General features: G+C 58.5%; 1 non-coding gene across 1 annotated transcript; it reads left to right on the forward strand.

Moving 5' to 3' along the window:
* The first annotated feature begins 2,393 nt into the window (after positions 1-2,393).
* LOC142795473 (small subunit ribosomal RNA) lies at positions 2,394-4,207 on the forward strand. The gene has a single exon (XR_012893057.1). It is a non-coding gene; the product is annotated as a small subunit ribosomal RNA (ribosomal RNA).
* The last annotated feature ends 793 nt before the right edge of the window (positions 4,208-5,000 follow it).

The following is a 5,000-nucleotide window of genomic DNA, read 5'->3' on the forward strand; positions in this document are numbered from 1 at the left end:
TTTCGACGTGCCCGCCGGCCACCGCCGCACGAGTACGGCAAACCGCGTATGCCGGGGCGGGGTTGGCGACGCCGACGCAAAAGTGGGAACCGCCACTAGGATGTTCGCCGTTTTTTGGCAGAGTGAGTGCTGGCACTCCGGCGAAGCGAAAGAGCGCGAATGCGCCCACGAAGTGGCGTGTTTGGACGTGCTTGACGACGACCACCGCAGGAAAACGAAAAACCACGTCAGCCGGGGGCGAGCGACCCATGGCGGTCTGGGTGCTTATCGCTGCTATTATAGGGGCACCCCGGCAGACGCAAAAAAAAAAAAAATTTTTTTTCGACATTCTTTCTTGCTCGTCGACCTCGGGTGACCCAGGTCGCAGTGGGAGCCGCGCACGAAAGCGTGCGTCGCGAGACGGCTTCGCGGTCGCTAGTCGCACGAGCTCGGCAACCGCGTCTGCCGGGGCGGAGTTCGGGACGCCGACGGCTAAGTGGGAAACCGCCGCTCGGATGTTCGCCGTTTGTGGCCGAGTGAGTGCTGGCACTCCGGCGAAGCCAAACGGGGCCGATTCCGGCACGATATCGGCGTCTTTCTACGTGCTCGCCGGCGACCGTCGCACGAGTACGGCAAAGTGCGTCTGCCGGGGCGGGGTTTGCGACGCGTACGCAATAGTGAGAACCGTCGCTCGGATGTTCGTCGTCTTTCGCCGAGCCAGTGCTGGCACTCCGGCGAAGCCGAACGGAGCCGATTCGGGCACGATATCGGCGTCTTTCCACGTGCTCGCCGGCGACCGTCGCACGAGTACGGTAAACCGCGTCAGCCGGGGCGGAGTTCGGGACGCCGATGCGAAAGTGGGAAGCGCCGCTCGGATCTTCGCCGTTTTTGGAGGAGTCAGTGGCGGCACTCCGGTGAAGCCAAGGTGCGCCAATTCGCGCACGATATCGGCGTCTTTCGACGTGCCCGCCGGCCACCGTCGCACGAGTACGGCAAACCTCGTCTGCCGGGGCGGGGTTTGCGACGCCGACGCAAAAGTGGGAACCGCCGCTCGGATGTTCGCCGTTTTTGGCAGAGTGAGTGCTGGCACTCCGGCGAAGCGAAAGAGCGTGAATGCGCCCACGAAAGTAGCGTATTTGGACGTGCTTGACGGCGACCGCCGCAGGAGTACGAAAAACCACGTCAGCCGGGGCGAGCGACCCACGGCGGTCTGGGTGCTTATCGCTGCTATTATAGGGGCACCCCGGCAGACGCAGAAAGAAAAAAAAAAAAAAAATGGGGACATGGCGTGCGTCACCGTGCGGCTTCGCAGCGTTGCCGAAGTCGCCGAGCCCTTCGACTGAGCCGAACGGCGGACAGGGAACGTTGGTCGGCCGTTCTAACCTGTCGGTGCCACGCCGAGACGTCGTTAAGGAAAACCGCGTCGTGGGCCTCTACGACGCCGTCGAGTCGTTGTACGTTTGGTGTCCAGCGTGTCGGCGGCGAGTAGCGGACACGTCGTTCACGACTTCGGTCTTTCGCAGTCGACGCGAACTTGCGGAGAGTCGTGGTGCCTCACGTTTTCGGCAGAAACCGCGGCGGAATTTTCCCGTGCGTGCGCGCACGACCTCGGTGCTGTGCCGTCAGCGTAGTGTTGCACAAACTCGTGGCCTACCCAAGGTGCGGTACGTTTGCGGGCCGTATCCCTCGGTGGGAATTTCGTGAGTAGGGTCGCAAATTCTACGACCTCGGCGGGTTTGAGAGCGACGTAGACTTGTGGCACGCTCAACGTGCCACACGTTTCGGGGCACACCCGCGGTGAAATTTTCTCGAGTACGCTCGTATTAGTGCCCAAGGAGGTCTGGGTACTTATCGCTGCTATTATGTGGGGGTTCTCGTGAGCGGCGTACGCGAAAGCGACCGGGTGTCTGATATGCGGCGGGCTTCGGCCTCGTCAAGCGTGTCCTCGGGTCTGCTCCAGGGGAATCCACGGCAGTCGTCTGCAGCCTCATCCGCTTGATGCGTTAGGGGCTGGTTGTCGGACGGTGCCGTTTTACCACGATATCGAGGTGTGTTCCGTGTCGTCCTCGGGCGATTCAGATGCGAAAGCGCCGAAGACGCGGGCGTGACCCGTCGTCTGGCGGCTTTGCAGTCTCGGCTCCGTTGCTAGTTCCGGCCGGTCCACCGACAGTTGCAGCGGGCTTGGGCAACCCGCACGGCGCGACCGAGTCGATGCAACGAAAAAGAGCGAGCATGAACGTGCTTCTTGCCGCACGGCTCCCACTCGTCTTTCGGGAAGGTTGTGCCGTAGCGAGCTCGAACGCCGTCATCTCGGAGTGCAAAATAAGCGTGTTGGGGCGCCTGAAGGTGGCCTCCGCCGCACACAGACTGCGTCCGGCCCGCCGAAGGCGAGGACGGACGCGCAGTCGAACGATTACCTGGTTGATCCTGCCAGTAATCATATGCTTGTCTCAAAGATTAAGCCATGCATGTCTAAGTACATGCCGAAATAAGGCGAAACCGCGAATGGCTCATTAAATCAGTTATGGTTCCTTAGATCGTTTCTTCCTACTTGGATAACTGTGGCAATTCTAGAGCTAATACATGCAGTGAGCCTGGAGCCCTTTGGGTAACGGGTGCTTTTATTAGACCAAGATCGATCGGGTTTCGGCCCGTATTGTGTGGTGACTCTGGATAACTTTGTGCTGATCGCATGGCCACGAGCCGGCGACGTTTCTTTCAAGTGTCTGCCTTATCAACTTTCGATGGTAGGTTACTTGCTTACCATGGTTGTTACGGGTAACGGAGAATCAGGGTTCGATTCCGGAGAGGGAGCCTGAGAAACGGCTACCACATCCAAGGAAGGCAGCAGGCGCGCAAATTACCCACTCCCGGCACGGGAGGTAGTGACGAAAAATAACAATACGGGACTCTTTTGAGGCCCCGTAATTGAAATGAGTACACTCTAAATCCTTTAACGAGGATCAATTGGAGGGCAAGTCTGGTGCCAGCAGCCGCGGTAATTCCAGCTCCAATAGCGTATACTAAAGCTGCTGCGGTTAAAAAGCTCGTAGTTGGATCTCAGTTCCAGACGAGTAGTGCATCTACCCGATGCGACGGCTCGGACTGAACATCATGCCGGTTCTTTCTTGGTGCACTTCATTGTGTGCCTCGAGATGGCCGGTGCTTTTACTTTGAAAAAAATTAGAGTGCTCAACGCAGGCGAGTCGCCTGAATAAACTTGCATGGAATAATAGAACAAGACCTCGTTTCTGTTCTGTTGGTTTTTGGAATACGAGGTAATGATTAAGAGGGACGGACGGGGGCATTCGTATTGCGGCGCTAGAGGTGAAAATTCTTGGACCGTCGCAAGACGAACTACTGCGAAAGCATTTGCCAAGAATGTTTTCATTGATCAAGAACGAAAGTCAGAGGTTCGAAGGCGATCAGATACCGCCCTAGTTCTGACCATAAACGATGCCAACCAGCGATCCGCCTGAGTTACTCAAATGACTCGGCGGGCAGCTTCCGGGAAACCAAAGTATTTGGGTTCCGGGGAAGTATGGTTGCAAAGCTGAAACTTAAAGGAATTGACGGAAGGGCACCACCAGGAGTGGAGCCTGCGGCTTAATTTGACTCAACACGGGAAAACTTACCCGGCCCGGACACTGGGAGGATTGACAGATTGAGAGCTCTTTCTTGATTCGGTGGATGGTGGTGCATGGCCGTTCTTAGTTGGTGGAGCGATTTGTCTGGTTAATTCCGATAACGAACGAGACTCTAGCCTATTAAATAGGTGCGGGGTTCCCAGCACCTTACAACCTTCTTAGAGGGACAAGCGGCTCCTAGCCGCACGAAACAGAGCAATAACAGGTCTGTGATGCCCTTAGATGTCCGGGGCCGCACGCGCGCTACACTGAAGGAAGCAGCGTGTCTTTATCCCTGTCTGAAAAGACTGGGTAACCGTGGAACTTCTTTCGTGATTGGGATAGGGGCTTGCAATTGTTCCCCTTGAACGAGGAATTCCCAGTAAGCGCGAGTCATAAGCTCGCGTTGATTACGTCCCTGCCCTTTGTACACACCGCCCGTCGCTACTACCGATTGAATGATTTAGTGAGGTCTTCGGACCGATGTCCGGCGCGGCCTTTCGGTTGCGCCGGTCTGTTGGAAAGATGACCAAACTTGATCATTTAGAGGAAGTAAAAGTCGTAACAAGGTTTCCGTAGGTGAACCTGCGGAAGGATCATTAACGGATTGTGAAGGGTGAGCGCCTCAGCTGCGTCTGCGCCCGACACTTTCTGCCGCTGACCCCGTTTGGACGCGGGGTCGGCTTTTCCCCACGGGGCTGCCTGAATGTGGAGCGGCACCCCGTGACAAATTGTTGCGCCCAGCGGACGCCAACACCGCGACCTTGGACGGTCGGCCAGGTGGCGGACGCGGGTACAAACGGCGCAACGCACTCATAGGTCGGCTTTCGACCCGCCACTGCACCGTGGCTCGAAGCGCTCGAAATGCGCGACCCGACCGCTGCGGGACCGCCTAGTACTGTAAACAGGAGCGGCGGAGCGCGAACGGCGAGTCGTGGTTACGTCGGTAGAAGGCGAGGCTGCGCGTTCCCGAAACGCCAGCCGAGTGCCCTCCCGACCGTTCGAGCGTGCAAGAACGAGACCCGACAATCGCGCGGCGACTGCCAAGTACGAGAGGAACGGCACAAGCGTCGGCGGTCGGTCAAGGAACTGGCGATGTGACGGGTCCGCTGTGCACCAGTGCATACCGTCCCGCCGTCCGCGGCAAGCGCCTCCGCGTCCTCGGGTGACGGAGGCTGCCGGTCGGTTCTTGCAGGCGAGGGATCTCGCTGGCACCGGTTCGCGTTGACGCGCGGCCGGTCATGGCACGGCGATGCGACGGCCGAGGTGCGCAGTACTCGATGGAGGAACCGCACGCTCCGATGACCGTCCCGCCCTCCGCGGCGTATGCGTACCGACCGTAATGGTTGCAGCAGCGCCGGCCGGCTTTTGAATTCGCCACACGAAACACGGTGC

The sequence above is a fragment of the Rhipicephalus microplus genome, unplaced genomic scaffold (assembly GCF_043290135.1).
Source record: "Rhipicephalus microplus isolate Deutch F79 unplaced genomic scaffold, USDA_Rmic scaffold_690, whole genome shotgun sequence".
Classification (NCBI taxonomy): Eukaryota; Metazoa; Arthropoda; class Arachnida; order Ixodida; family Ixodidae; genus Rhipicephalus; species Rhipicephalus microplus.